General features: G+C 48.1%; 1 pseudogene; it reads right to left on the bottom strand.

Annotated features, from left to right (window-relative positions):
- On the bottom strand, nucleotides 1-163 carry LOC123947715 (annotated as a pseudogene).
- Nucleotides 164-16,235: the final 16,072 nt, after the last annotated feature.

Here is a 16,235-nt window from a genome sequence, read left to right as displayed (position 1 = left end):
ATAAAAAAACAAAAACCAAAAATCACTATTGACGTTTTAAAAAAGATTTTTATTGGGGCACCTGGGTGGCTCAGTGGGTTAAAACCTCTGCCTTCAGTTCAATTAGCAATAATCGCGCCTCGGATAAACCTCATTGGCTACGATACTGCCACTGCGCAAAGCTTCTGCCTTCAGTTCAGGTAGTGATCTCAGGGTCCTGGCATAGAGCCCAGCATGGGGCTCTCAGCTCAGTGGGGAGCCTGCTTTCCTGTCTCTCTCCGTCTGGATTTCTGCCTATTTGTGATCTCTCTCTGTGTCAAATAAATAAATAAAATCTTAAAAAAAAAGATATTTATTTATTTATTTGATACATAGAGAGAGAAAGCACAAAACTAGGGGGAGGTGCAGGGAGAGGGAGAAGTGGGCTCCCAGCTGAGCAGAGAGCCCGATGCGGGGCCCACTCCCAGGATCCTGGGATCATGACCTGAGCCGAGGGCAGACACTTAACCAACTGAGCCACCCAGGTGCCCCAACACTGTTGACATTTCATATCAGAAAATTCTTTGCATTAGGGGACTATCCTTCCTGGGCGTGGCGCATCGCCAGTCTTTACCCCGCTTTGCCCACTAGAGGTCAGTAGCACGCCCCCAGTTGTGACATCCAATAAAGTGCCTCCAAACATTGCCAAATTGGGGGGAGGAGGGGAATGGCCCCCGTTGAGACCTACTGACTGAGTTTATAATCTGTCCGAGCTTTGGTATGTGATGCTCTCAACATCATACTGATTCTGTCTTCTCAGTTTGAGAGGTATTGGGAGTAAGAAGAATTTAAAATTTATAAGGTTTTGGGGATTGAGAGATGCGAATTACATACAAGGTTTCCCTAGAATCGCTTTTCCTTTCCTGAGAAGGAAATTCAAACGTGAAACCTCAGGTGGGAATGTCTTTACAGACACTGGCAGACAATAAACAGCAGTACTCACTAACTTTGGCCACATGTTAGAATCAGAATCTATCTATATATATAAATATAGAATCTTATCTATATTTAATTTTTTAAAAAAATTAAATATAGATAAGATAGATCGATCGACGTATATCTATCTATCATCTATCTATCTATCTATCATCTATCTATATTTATTTCTTCCTCTGCCTCAACCCTGCCCTGGAAAACTGAGATTTAGGGGAGTGCTTTCTTGCTAGGTGTGTGTGGGGGCCATGCTGAACTGCGAGCTGGGCGCACGTGACTCCCTGGGGGCCCCCACGGAGGGGAGGTCTCCGGGGGCAGATTTGAGGAAGGTGGTGAGACTGAGCCTCAGGCTCTGGGTTTTTGGCAGAAGGGGGCACCAAAGGTGGGGGTGGCCTGAGGGGGGCATGCAGGTTTCTCCTGCTCTGAGTGTTTCATGCAGCTCCCAATGGCATGGTTTCCTCCTGGGTGGCAGGCGGAGTCCTGCGGTATGACTCAGGTGTCCTCAGTATGGAGGGCTTGAGGGCCAGGCCCATGGGGACTGAAGCCTGAGAACCCAACCCCGGGTTAGGGTGAGGGTCTAGGGACTTGGCAGGCCCCACGTGCTGGTGCTGAGGTGGACTGGGGTGGGGGGCTGAGAAGAGGGCGGGGTTGGCCAGTATTTGGACGTGACCCGGGCTGGGTGTGCGCCTGGCACTTAGAGCGCTTTCTCGCAGGCATCGGGCCGCGGCATGCGGGACCCCGGGCCGGGCCCAGGTGTCTTCCCTCAAGGTCCCTGCTGGTGGAAGCGAGTTTGCTGGGGCTTTCTGGCCAATTCTTATGAGCTTTCTACCCAAATCAATGTCGATTTGGGCAGAAAGCTCGTGAGAATTGGCTGGTGTTGGGTGGCGATTGGGGGCCACGTGCAGGCACTGAGCTGGGAGGACTTTCTCTCTAGGTGCATGTCAGGGCATGGGGGACCACCAGCTGGGCGACCAGCTGAGGACCCAGCAGAGGCGAGCTCCCCCGCGGCAGAGTTGGGGGAGGTGGTGAGACTGAGCATCAGGCTTAGGGTTTTTGGCCCGAAGGGGGCGCCAGAGGTGGGGCTGGCCTGAGGGGCTCATGCAGGTTCCTCTTGCTCTGAGGGTTCTGCGCAGCTCCCAATGGCTTGGTTTCCTCCTGGGTGGCAGGTGGAGTCCTGGGGTGGGGATCAGGGGTCCTGGGGGAACCAAACCCATCTCATGCTGCATTTGGAACTGATGAGTTGAGTGTTTGTTTGGGAGAGTATATTTCCTTCTCCAAAAGGGACAATGTTACTGGTCAACTTTAGAAGGAAGTTCATTACCACTTAAGGAACAAGCATGTGTCTCTCCTTCTCCCAGGAATTGGAGCAGGTGCGCAGGCCTTAGGTGGGAGGTGCCTGCTTATCTGCACCTGATAATCCTTCTTCACTTTGGCTCCACGAGACCTGAAGTTTTGAAATCAGTGTCTGAGTCAGTCATGCAGCTTGTCACGGGACATCAGCTTTTAGAGAAAACAGCAGGTCCATTGGGCACAATGTCACATCCATGTCAGGACCGGAGGTAAAACTTCTCTTGAACCACAAACCTCCTAGGCTTTTCTCTTGTTTCCAGTGGAGCCACAAAGTCACACTGAAGCAGCTGTCAGCCATCGAGTGGGTGCCAGGGCTCCTGAGTTTCCCTGCAGGGGGTACATGGTAGGGGATCGCATTTTCTCTGTTCATTTCTGGCTTATGATGGTATTTGGAACATCTCTTTCCTAGGTAATCCCTTGGGTTAGAAAGGGAAGATGAGATTAACTCTGCGTGTGTCTTTAACATAGAATGTGTTCCTTCATCTAACAGTGTTTATTCCATTGGGCCCAGGCTGTGGTGGAATGGCAGGCATCTAGAGTGAGGTGGCTGTTTGTGGTCAGAGAGAGATCTGGATGATGTCTTCTCCTTTGTTAAAAGTGATGTATCCTGATGGATTCATCTTTTCATCCAAAGAGTTTCAATGAGGGCAGAGGGAAAATTCAAAATGGTTCCAAGGAACCTTGGACAATTTAAAAGGGAAGCTTGACTTTCTTGTTTCACTCAGTGGACCTTCTAGAGAGTTGGACATGCCATACTTTCTCTGCAATTTCATGGATGGTGAAGTCAGAAAGAGTCTTTGGGAATTCTCTTGGATAGAGGCATGCTGGTGGCTTCAAGGGGCTTGGCGTCATGAACCCTAGGGTGAATTTCTTGTCTGATGCTGGGTGAGTCAGGTTATCCCATAGGTTTTCCATTTCCTCCTTAGGAAATTGCTGGCAGGGAATGTTGTGCTTAAAGCAGAACCCACCTGCACTGTCGGTGGGCATGTGGGCTGTTGCAGCCATTCTAGAAGAGTATGGTAGTTCCTCCAAAGGCTAAAAACTGAACAAGCCTAGGATCCAGCAATTGCATTCCTAGGTATTTATCCAAAGGACACAAAAATGCACATTCATTGGGGTACAAGCACTGTGATGTTTATGGCAGCGTTATGAACCATAGCTGAACTATGGAGGGAGTCCCCATATCCATTCACTGAAGAATGGAGAAAGAAGATGTGGGAGCTATATATCTATATCCATATCTCTATCTCTATCTACACACAATGGAATAGGACCCAGCTTTTCAAAAAGAATGAAATCTTACCATCTGCAAGGATGTGGATGGATCTAGAGTGGATTAAGCCCAGCAACATCAGTAGGACAAGACCAATACCCTATGACTTGACTCCTATGGAATTTTCAGAAAGAAAACAGATGAACAGAGTGAGGGGAGACAGGCCAATGAGGAAACAGACTCCACCGAAGCACAAACTGAGGGTTGCTAGAGGGCAGGGGTATGGGGGGAAGGGTTAAATGGGCGATGGCTATTAGGGAGGGCACTTGTGATGAGCTCTGGGTGTTCTCTGCAGGTGAGGAATCATGAAATCCTATCCCTGAAGCAGAAGAATTAACATTGCGTGGAAGCAAATTATTGAAGTCAATGAAGAAAAGAAGAAGACCATGTTCTGCTTCATGAAGAGTGAGGTAAAAATGGAGTGATTTTCACTCTTCTGTTCTGTCGATGATCATTTTCAAACACACTGTGGTAGGACTGGCTAGTTTCTTATTGCATAAGGAGTCTTCAGAAAGCTGTCGTGAAAGATTCAGATCTCAGAGCATGTCCATGTTCCATTCATAAGTTCCTTACAGTTTGCCCAGGTCCAAAGGTCAATGGAGAGAAATAGGATGGAAGAGGAAAGGAGGTGTTAAGCATTCAGGAGGTAGTTTTTCCGCTTTTTCATTAAAGCCCTGGGTCAGTGTAATTTTGGAAGAAGGAAGGGGATCCCAGAGCTTTGCAGCAGAGGGAGTTCCAGGTCTGCCTAGAGCTGACGGGGTCCCTTAGGTGAGCTGAGCTAAGGGCATGGCAGGCCCGATCTGCCAGTGCTGAGGTGAGTTCCCCGGGGTGCTGAGTTGAGGGCGGATTCAGGCGGCATGTTGGACTGCGGGTTTGTACACAGGGGGCTGCAGAAGGTGGGGGTGTCCTCAGGGGGGCATGCAGGTTTCTGCCCCTCTGAGGGTTCTGCACAAGAATGGCATGGTTTCCTCCTGAGTGGCAGCTGGAGTCCTGGGGTATGGCTCAGGGGTCCCCAATCTGGAGGGATTGGGGAGGCCAGGCCTCTGGGGATGGAACCCTGACAACTCAAACTAGCTGGTCCTAACTGCTGGCACTGAGGCGGGGTCACTAGGGGTGCTGAGTGGAAAGCGGGGTTCAGGTGGGGCTTCACACTCCAGGTTTGTGGCCTGGGGGGCTGCTGAGTGCGTGGGTGGCCTCAAGGGGTGCATGCAGGTTTCTCCCACTCTGAGGGTTCTATGCAGCTCCAAAGGGCACTGGGGGGATTCTAGCTCCAGAGGATCCACAGAAATGCAAATTGGCCTGAGCAGAGCCTTCCTGATCTGTCTGCTTTGTTCCTGGGTGTGACTCTGTCTTCTGCTTCTGGAGGCTGTTGATTCTCCTTCTGTTTTCCTCTGAGCTGCTGTATTTTGTGTGGATTCAGGGCTGATAGTTGACACAAATTCTTCCTGAAAAGAAGCAGAATAGAAGCCATCCTTGTTTCCTAAGTAGACCTGACGAGATTCCATAGTAATAGCCTTCCCCAGGCCCCTGGGCCTTCATATGCTCACCAAGTCTGAGATTTTAGAAAACATCTTCTGTTCTTAGCAGGTTGAAAGAATTACTTTGCTTTTTAAAAAATTCAACCAAGTCACACTTTTCATCATCTATACAATGATCTGTAAACATTGAATGAACAAGGTTGGACAGGATGAAGAAAGAACGGACTTTGTAGTGGGATTTGGGGCACTGTGTACTCACTGTTGCCCCTGTGTGGCCACTCTCCAGATAGCACGTGGCTCAATGTGTTCCCATTTACCGGATTCAAGGGAGAATAAGACCAAAGGAGGTTGGTCCCCGAATTCCTTAGCTCCTAAATATCATCCTCTAATTTATGAGCAGTATTCTAAATCGAGTATCTCTTAACTAGATATTAGGGTTAGGGCCAGGGTCAAGTTACATACATTAACTATGGACAGCTTTTTGTAGGCCTATCTTACCTGCCTAAGGTGTTTTTAAAAAATACAATGGGAGAGGATATAGTCATCAAAGCACTGAGCATATGACCTGTCCCCAGAAATAGGTCACTACACATAATGATTGTTTCATCTTAGCTGAGGACCAGGATCTGGTCCTACAGCTACTTGGCAGGTAGCATCTGTGGCCAGCTGGCCATCTCCCTTGACAGCCACAAACAGCTCAGCCCATCCTCTGCTCTGCTCAAGGGCAGCAAATAGAGGGACCAGGTTCAGGTGGGACTCCCTCATTTAGGGACACCACCCCTTGCCCACACTGTCATTTATGGTCTGGCCAATGCCCAGTCACACTGACATGTAGCCACCCAAGGGCACAGCTGTGACATCCTCCTGGAGCACCCCTGGTCCCCCTGTCCCCTCAGTCTGGCCAACCCCTCACACCCCCAGTCCTCCTAAGCATCCACCATTGTGACACAGCTGTGATCACCCTCCTGGAGCATTCCCTGTTCCCTACCCCCAGGTCTGGCCAACCCTGCACACCCCCAGTCCTCCTGAGTGTCTCCTGTCATGGCACTTGTCACATAAGGCTGTCATTCATTGTCTCTGTCTGTCCTTTTGCTTGGAGTAGATCTCTCTCACAGATGCCTGGCTGGGTGGCAGGTGGATGAGTGGTTTCGGGATCTTTTGTCCTGGAACAGCACGCATCCTACAAACCTTGATGGGTAGGGGGAGTCTCTGTCCCTCTGTGTGCCCCCAGCCTTGGTGGAACCTAGTGTCCAGGACAAGGGACTTGGGAGTCTTCCCAGATGAAGTTTGTTCTGTGAAGGTGGCTTCCTTCTGAGATCACTATGCAACCACATTGTGTGGCTATTCCTGTGGGACAGAAAACATGCTACTGTATTGTATCTTCCTTGCACACTCTGGCTACCAAAGAGGATGCTCACCCTCATAAGTTCACACTTCCACCTCTGTTTTGGAGCATCACTGCCATGGAAATGACAGTGAATTCCTGTTGGGCTGCAGACCTGTAGACGCACCATTCAGGGTGCAATAGAGGAGGATGGAGATGGAGTTCTGGCTAAAAGGATGGAAGTCCTTGCCTGTGGGGATGAAGAAATTAGATTTGACCCAGAAGGCGCTATGTTCTCCTCAAAGAAGGGATATGATCCTAGGATCTTGGAGACCAGGGATTGGCACAGACTTTTCTGGAAAGTCTTCTGGAAAGATTTTCTGTTAGGTGTTGCAGTCCACGTGGTGTCTCTGACAATGACTCCACTCTTAATTGTGGCTTGAAAGTAGCCACAGACCATCCATAACTAGTGCCCCAGACACACTTGATGGAGAGAATATAGGGGAAGGTCCATTTGGCCGATGGGTGGTAGTTTCCCCACACCCCAGATCTGCAACAGGATGGATGATGGGGGAGAGGGCTCTTCTTTTCCAGGGGCAGAGTAGGAGGACACTGGGATCTGTCCTGCATGACCTCGGCCCCTGCACTTGAAAGGAAAAAACGATGATCGTGAGATTGGCCAACAGTTAAGACCTCAGGAATTCCCTCCTACCCCCACCCCTCCCATATCTCCAGAGGCCTTGATCTTCCCACTACACATTTGTCTGTGGTTGAATTCCATGTAGGTATTGTTGGGCTGAAAATCTTGTGGGTTCTATATCTTGTGGGTTCTGTACCACACCGATGCTCATCTTGTTCAGGCCAAGACCATGAGCACATTGGGTTTCTCCTGAGTTAGTGGAGGACCTAGCATGTGTGGGCGTCAGGACGAATCTGATTGTGCTTTCAGCAATGTTATGGAGCACCTGACTTCCTGGGCCCTCTGTGGCACTGGCTCGGGCCTGGCTTGTGCCACTTCTGCAGTCATGATGGAAAAGCCCCTGGCATGGGTGGTTCACCCCCTGCTTGGCTCTGTAGGCTGAGACCAGAGGTTCCTCCCACCTCATTGGTGGGGGCCAGGTCACATGCTCATGGATGAGCCAAACCCTGGAGCTGGGGAGTGAAGCCCTGGAGATTGGCACAGGCTGTTAGGACAGGCTATTAGGTAATGACTTTTGGCCATGGTGTCAATTTCTTCTGGGATGCATCTTCTAATAAAACGAATATTAACTTCTGATAGTAAGTGGGTCCAAGGTGCTGGCTTAGCACCTAGCACCTCAGTTCTGCTGTACTACAGTGCAGAGACAATGCCTGAGAATGAGCAAAATGGATGGAAACTGGTCTGGAGTGCACAAGGGAAGGGTGTGTGTGTGTGTGTGTGTGTGTGTGTGTGTGTGTGTTTGTGGAGGGGGGGGTGGTTGGGGATAATAGCTCTGGCCAAGATGTATCTCCACCTTATCTAGGTTCAAGAAGGTGCAGGGAATCCATGGCGTTTCACTGTCCATGATTTTGCAGATGGAGAATATGCCTTTTGCATGGAGTATGGCAAGGCTTGTTCCAAGTATTCTCTAGTTGGTACAGAAGTCGGGGAGACAGCACCCTCCACCTGCTAGGTCAGGTGTGAGAGGCTGAGTGCTCTCAAGAAGGTGTCTGGCTTTCACAGGACTCACTGTGAGCCTGCACACAGGACTGACGAGGACAGTTCATGGTTTTGTTCTAAGGATGGAGTAATGGAAGAATGCAGTGCCCCCATGTGATCCCGGGAAGGGGACAGATCTGGAGTCCACTGTAGAGTTACTTCTTCGGAGTGGTGGTGATCTGCAGCAACCACTTCATGAAATGTCTGTCCTTTATTGAGTTCAGGGTGTGGTTTCTGTGACTGTGTCCTAATGGCTGGGATTTCCAAGGAGTGAGATTTTTTGGCTTCACTGTAAGAGCTGGTAGCCGGGAGTGGGCAAGACCCATTCTGCTGCTGAGAAGTGTGTCTCTAGCGGTTGGAGTGTGTATTAGAAGCCTAGAGGTCAATGGTGAGGTGGTTACAGTGGTCAGCAGGCTGTTATTATTGATATTTTTATGGGCAAATTCCATAGGATGAGATGTTAGATCTTAGGGTTAAGGATCCTCATTGAGTGCCCATCAAGGGTGCTTTTTCTGAGTCTCATATTCGATACCTTTTTATTGCTTCTGATAGCCCTCCTTGCATTTAGTATTCCAGTGAGCAGTGCATTACAATGTTGCCTGCATTTTACCCGTGTGTTGATGAGGATTTGGGAAAGGAAAATGTTGTCAGTGCTTCCACAAATTGTACACTGGAACAGCCAACTAATAAAATTTTATTGTTGACACAAAGTAGGAAATGTCCTGCTGTGATTCTTTTTTTTTTTTTTTAATATTTTATTTATTTGACAGAGAGAAATCACAACTAGGCAGAGAGGCAGGCAGAGAGAGAGGAGGAAGCAGGCTCCCCGTGGAGCAGAGAGCCTGATGCAGGGCTCGATCCCAGGACCCTGGGATCATGACCTGAGCTGAAGGCAGAGGCTTTAACCCACTGAGCCACCCAGGCGCCCTCCTGCTGATTCTTAGTTTAATGCAGGGGCAGGGGCCCTCTTTCACTACTGGTAATGAGGACTATAGGCCTTCCTAGGGAACATTATCGGATTCTATTGGAGACTTGGTCTTTGTTATTGTGGAAGAATCAGGAGTTGACCACTTATTTGTCTCCTGTTTCATTTTCCATGATCATTTTCCTGGTATTTGGTTTCACACCTCCACCATTGTAGAGTCATCCCAACTTTGGCACCAGCTCAGCCTTCTCTGCCAAGGGTATGTTTGGGCCAAGACAAAAGCGAATTTGGGTGACCAGGAAACCCTGGGATCAGAATGCTGTCAGTAGGGAGTTACTGAGATCCTAAATTACAAACCAGCTCTTGACACCCAGACAAAATGCATTTCAGATTTAGAAAGTTCAGATAGAAATTTTGTGCCCATGACAACTGAAGAAAATGTGTCATCCCTAAACCTAACCTTAACGCCTAACTTTAACTCTGAAACCTAACCTGACCTTAAAGTCCGAACTGGAATCCTAAATCCCAAATGTGAAATTGAACCCAAAGCCTAGACTCTGAACCTGAGCCCTGGATCCAAGCCCTGAACCATGAACCCAAACCCTAAACCAGAACTCTGAGCCATGAACCCTGAACCCAAATCCCAGCATGAACCCAAACCCCAAATTTGACCTTGAAATTTATCCCAGAAGCCCTGAGTCTTAAACCTTAAATCATAAACCTAAAGCCCTAAACTCCAACTCTGTTTCCTTGTCTCTCACTCTAAATCCTCACCCTGTCCCTAAACCCAAGGCCTGATCTAGAACTCTGACTGAAACCTGAACCTGAACCCAAATTCAGTCCCTTCCTCATGGGAAGGATGTGGGTCCACATCCACACTGACAGGACCCTCTATGGAGGACGTGGAGCCACATCCACACTGATAGCAGTCTAGCCCCCTCAGACCCCATCCCTGGAAGAGAAGGTGAGGAGAAGGTGAGGAGAAACCACCTGAGCAGGTACTGGCAAGGGGTTGCGTGATCTCAGGACCCCATGGAGGAAGGGCGTGCTGTGCAGACACTGGGGCTTCTGTGGTTTTGTGTGTGGCGACATGGCCTCCTGTGGTGCTGTGAGCAGGGCTGAAGCCCTTTCTGGGCTTGGATGAGTGCTCCAGGTCCTGTGTCTGTGTTTGTGCGCACACAGATTCAATTCCTGGGGCTCCTGAGGAGTCTGCAGTCAGGGAGCGGCCACCTGCCTCACTGCTCATGATCCTTGCGCCTTGGCCCAGCAGGGTCCTTCCCATATCCACACCCGCTTAACGATTGGTCTGGAGTCTAGAAGTTTGGGAGTGACAGCGGGGACTCTGTGGATGGCTTTGTGGAAAGGAGGTATTTTCCCAGCGTCAGTTCTTCCCCAAGCACAGAGCGTCTTCCTGTCTGCATGTGTCTCCCTCTCTGTCTGTCATCAGTGTCCCTTGGCTGTCAGAGGACAGTTCTGTCACCCCCTTGGTTCAGGGGACTCCTAGGTATCTTGTTCTTTTGGAGGCAGTAGTAAATGAGATTGTTCTCCGTAGTCTCTTTCTGATGGTTCCTTCAGAGCATGTAGAAATGCAATTGATCTGTGTATATTGATTTTGTTCCTTGCAAGTTTGTTGAATTTATTAGTTTTGTTCACCTTAAACTCAAACTGCCAGTTATTCGACCAGCAAAATGGGTTTATTTGGGAAGAGCAGGGAATGGCAATCTGGGATGAGCAAGCTACGGGCACATCACAGGCAAGTGCAAGAAACAAAGGAGAGGAACGTTATTTCATGGAGAAGGGGGAAGAAGTTGGGAGGGTTGCTTGGAAGGAAAGTCCACTGGAGAAAGGCAGGGCTTCGGGGTGGTGGAGGATCCTTACCAGCTGAGTTGTGGGGAAGGTGGATTTCTTGTAGGAGATGAGCCCTCCAGCTTCCCCTGCGGGGCCTGGAATGGATGAGTCTCACCCACAGGAGATTGTAATATGGGGTCTGTAATGGGCACTGAGTGCCAGGTGCCTCCTTCCAGCCTCCCCTTCTGGCATCCCCCATCCATTTTATGAGGTTTCCCTTCATGCTTTTTCACAGATCTAACCAGGTTGTGGTGGAGTGTTGTAGAGAATTGGAATTCCGAATCCCGCTGCTTCTACTGCACCCAACACATGGGGGCGCCTGATTGAATCCTCCCACAAGTCTCTTGCGAGCATGTGGCCTCCTGCAAGGTCCAGTGGCCTCTCCGCAGTGGGTGAGAGACTCCATCCCAAAGTCTGATGTCCTCTCTGCTTCTGTGACATGGTGCTAATGTGGGTGTTTGGAAGAGTCATTTACTCTGTGGTGATTTCATTACGCAGTCACTTGCCACAGCAGCACAAATATGCTTTGTCTCCACACTCAGACTCCCCAGCTGTCATTTCTTTACCGCGGTTGTCACTTCACACAGGCTACTTTGGTGCATTTTACCCCAAACAAGGACAGTGTCCCGTGGAACCACCACATAACTCCCAGTGAGGAAATTGTGACGGTTCCCACATCTGAGCCCAGACCACAGGCCCGCTTCAGCTGTCACCCCCTGCCCAATGGTCTGAAATGTCTTCTGCATTCAGATCCCGTTTTCTTCTTCTGGAACTTCTTCCACGACTTTCCCTTATTTGGTAAACTTGATGGACTGAAGGAGCACAGACGGCTCCCATGTGAGTGGGATTTCTCTATGGCTTATGTCACTGGGGCTGTTTTCAGTGTCCATCCACGTTGTGACATGCATCAATCCTTCACTCGCTTTTTCACAGTGACTGGACATAAGAACATTGACCCCTTAAAATATTTCAGGTACACAGTTCTCTGGCCTTAGCTGAGTTCCCATGGTTGTACATCATTCTCCAGTATTTTCTCATTCTCCTCGAGGGAATCTGTATACATGAAACACCAACTCCCCATTGTCTTTTCCCCTCGGCCCCCTGTAGCCACGTCCAGTTTTGTGTCCCAGACACTTCTCTAAGTGGGATAATACAGTATCTGTCCTTCCATGACTGGCTGATTTCACTCAGTGTAATGACTTCTACGTTCAACCCGTGTTGTAGCCTGTGTCAGAACTCCCTTTGTTTCTAAGGCTGAATCATGTTCCATGGTGTATAAACCACATTTTGTTTACCCATTCATTTGTTAGTGGACCCTTGGGTGGCTTCCACCTTTTGGCAGTTGTGAGAAATGCTGCTCTGAATATGGGTCCTTCTACTTCGAATTTTGGTGGGCATATAGGCTGCAGTGGAATTCTGTGTTTAATATTTTAAGGAACCACCGTATTTTTTCCCCACAAATGAACCATTTTACTTAATTCCTTCATAGGGCAGAAAAGATAGCCATTTATGGATCTACCTCATTTTGTTTATCCTTGTCCCCATGGATGGACATTTGCATAGTTTCTGGGTTTTGCCTATTGTAAACACTGCTGCTGTGAATATCCCTGTACATTTTTGTTTGTTTGTTTGAAGCAGTGTTTTCAATTTTGGGGGTATATATCTAGGAGTAAAATTGTTGAACCCTAAGATAATTCTGCTTGGATCTATTTGAGTAAATGCCAAACTATTTTATATGTAGGCTGCACCATTTTTCACAAGCGATGTTTAAGGGTTTCAGTTTCTCAACATCCTTTTTTTTATTTTTTGTTTTCTTGATCATAGTGATTCTACTTGTATAAAAGGACATGTAACTGGTTTAAATCTTCATTTCCATAAAGACTAATGATGTTTAACATCTATTCATGTGCTCTTCACCATTTGTCTGATTTCTCTGGAGAAGGGTCTATCCAAGTCCTTCGTCCATTTTAAAAATGGGATTGTCTTTTTGTTGAGTTGTAAAAGCTCTTTACATATTCTGGGCAACAGACTTTTATTAGATAAATAATGTACAAATATTTCCTTCATTCTGGGGACTATCTTTTTACTTTCTGGGTAGTATCTTCTGATGTACAAATATTTTTAAAATTTAAAAATTTTTTTAAAAAATTTTACATTTCTTTTTCAAGAGTGAGTGAGAAAGAGTATGCAAGTGGATAAGGGCAGAGGGAGAAGGAAAGAGAATCTTTTTTTTTTTTTTAAGATTTCATCCATCCATTTGACAGACAGAGATCACAAGTAGGCAGAGAGGCAGGCAGAGAGAGAGGAGGAAGCAGGCTCTCCACGGAGCAGAGAGCCCGATGCGGGGCTCGATCCCAGGACCCTGGGATCATGACCTGAGCTGAAGGCAGAGGCTTTAACCCACTGAGCCACCAAGGCGCCCCAGGAAAGAGAATCTTAAGCAGGCTCCATACTCAGTGTGGAGCCTGACATGGGGCTCAATCTCATGACCTTGCGATAATGATCTGAGCCAAAATTAGGAGTCAGACGGTTAACCAACTGAGCTACCAAGGTACCCGGGACAGATTTTTAATTTTGAGGATATTATTTTATCTATTTTTCCCTTTCCCTTCTTATGCTTTGGTGTCAGATCTAAAAGCATTGGTAAATCCAAGGTTATGAAGGTGATGAAGATTTATCCCCATTTGTTTCTTCTAGGGTTTATAGGTTTATAGGGTTTACATTTAAGCCTTTAACTTATTTTGAATTAATGTGTATATGTGGTGTGAGGTAAGGGTCCAGTTCTATTCCTCTGTACATGGATAGCCAATTGTCTAGGACCCTTTGTTGAAAAAACTATTCTGCCTCCCCAGTGTAATATTGTCCACCCCTGTCAAAATTCAGTGGACCATAGATGAAGGGGTTTATTTCTGGGCTCTCAGTTAAATCCCACTGATCTGTATGCATACTTAGAAAAAATTTATTTTTATTTATTTATTTATTTAAAATTTTGGGGTAAATTTAGAATCATTTAATTAACATATAATGTATTATTTGTTTCAAGGCATATGCATACCATACATGCAAACAATGTTTTATTTACTGTTGCTTTGTATTAAGATTTGAACTTTGGAAGTATGACCTTTCACTTTTGATTTTCTTTTTCAAGGTGGTTTTGGCTATTTTGCGGTCCCTTAAAATTCCATATAACTGTTACGATTAGCTTGTGCATTTCTTCCCAAAGGCCTTTGTGAAATTTCTCAGGAAAATATTGGATTTCCACATTGCTTTGTGTACTGTTGCCATCTTATCATTAGTATGTCTTTTCATCACCATGCGGTATCCTCAGATTTACTTAGGTTTCCCTTACTTTTTTTCAGCAATGTTTTGTAATTTTTGGTGTATAAGACATATACCTTGATTACATCTATTCATAAGTATTTTGTCAATGTTGATGTTCCCTAAAATGGAATTGTTTTCTTAAATTCCTTTTCGGACGATTCATTGCTAGTGTATATAAATAAGAGATTTTTGTGTATTGATATTTTGTCCTGTAACTTTGTGGAATTAGGGAACTGGCTGTGATCATTTTTGTTGATTCTTTAGGAAGCTCTCTATATAAGATGCTGCCATCTCTGGTCTGTGCATAGACCTAGTTCCACTGTTTCCTTTCACATGTGGATTCCTTATTTCTTGCCTTATTGTTCTGGGTAGAACTTTCAGTGCACTACTGAGCAAGGAGTGAAAGCCAGCACGATGGGCTTGTTCGTGATTTCAGAGTAGAGCTGTCAGTCCTCAAAATCGAGCACAGTGTTTGATTAGGGTTAGGGTGGGGTTTGCGTTAGGGCTTAGGTTTAGGGTCTCCTGCCCCCACTGTACAGAGCCCATTCTTCTCTGGCAACCAGCAGAGAGATCTTTCCAGGACATAACCTTTGAGCCTCTCTGTGATCTGCTCCCAGCTGCCTGTCCTCTTGTCTTTCCTCTCGCACCGTATCACCCTCACCCCCATGGGGCTCCCAGGTGTGTGGTCATCCCCCATGTGCCTCAGGCCTGACTCCAGGCCTTTACATTCTCTCTGCCCTCTGCCAGGAGCACTCTTCTCTCCCCCTGCTTCATGTCTGGCTTGTTCCCCTGTTGGCTAGACCTGGACTTGCCCCCCACTGAGCTGACTTGTGTCTGCTGGTTGTGTGTGGCTTTGTCCCTTATTTAAAATGTAGCGCCCACTTTCCCTGTATGAGCAATTTACTAAGCTGCCAGGTATGGGGTAGGTACTGGGAAGTAGCCTTAGTGCCTGTGTGAAAAAATCAGTCTCAGGGCACCTGGGTGGCTCAGCCATTAAGCATCTGCCTTTGGCTCTGGTTGTGATCCTGGGGTCCTGGGATTGAACCCTGCCGTGTTGGGCTCCCTGCTGAGCAGGGAGCATGATTCTCCCTCTCCCACTACCCCTGCTTGTGTTCCCTCTCTAGCCATCTCTCTCTCTGTAAGATAACTAAAATCTTAACAAAAATCAGTCTCAAAGGGGCTCACCCCCCCTTGCTGACAGTGGGGGAACTGCTGTCCCCACAGGCGGTCCCCTCAGACAGACAAGAATTCCAATTCTTGGAGCCTAGGAGTTGTTGACCTGGACCTGGAAGCTTCCACTCTTGGATTCATGGCTGGGGCCTAAGCAAGGCCCCTTTTTCCCCCAGTGGTCCTCTTTCCCCTTCCCTGCTCACAGCCTGGATCTGATTCCTGATCTGGGAGAGTTCAATGGTGACCCTCCTAGGAATAGCAGCGGTTGACTGATGGACCTTGTCAGCAAAAGGCTCCGTAGCCTTCAAGGGAGGACCCTATGGAGATGGAGACAGCTCTGTGGGGGCCAGCGACAGCCCCCTCAAAACAGAGTGGGGCAGGAGGCCAGCCCTGCTGATTCTAGCCAGTCTGTAGGCCATAGAAAGGAGGGCTGTGCCCAGAGGTGCTCCTGGCAGGTGGGGACAGTACCTGCAGGGGGTCGGCCAGGGAAGGGTATCCGCAGGGTTTGCCTGGGAGCTCGGCACAGGGGGAGTGTTCCTGGCTCCAAAATGCTGACTGTGGGGTTGATTTCCTGCCTCTGAAGCCTCAGGCTCCCCTTTGATGGGGTGCTGATGGCCCCCATCTCTGGGAGCAGAAGGTAGGGAGGCCCCACAAGCAGACTTGCTCGAGACAGACTGGGAGAGTGGCTGTAGCTTAAAACAGCCCAGGACCTGCCCCCTTATAGAAAGTGTACACGTCCGTGGCCCTCAGCTCTGGAGTCATGCTGCCAGCTTCTGACAGTGACCCCTCCTGCCACCTTGTCCCTCATCCCCGTAGATAGGTGATCTTCCTGGAGCTGTCCCTGCAGAGGGCAGAGAAGCCCATCATGGTGGGACACAAGTTCACCTACTAGGTCATCACTGACCTGCGGGCTGCCA

The sequence above is a fragment of the Meles meles genome, chromosome 7, assembly GCF_922984935.1.
Source record: "Meles meles chromosome 7, mMelMel3.1 paternal haplotype, whole genome shotgun sequence".
Lineage (NCBI taxonomy): Eukaryota > Metazoa > Chordata > Mammalia > Carnivora > Mustelidae > Meles > Meles meles.
This window is presented reverse-complemented; position numbering and strand designations above follow the sequence as displayed.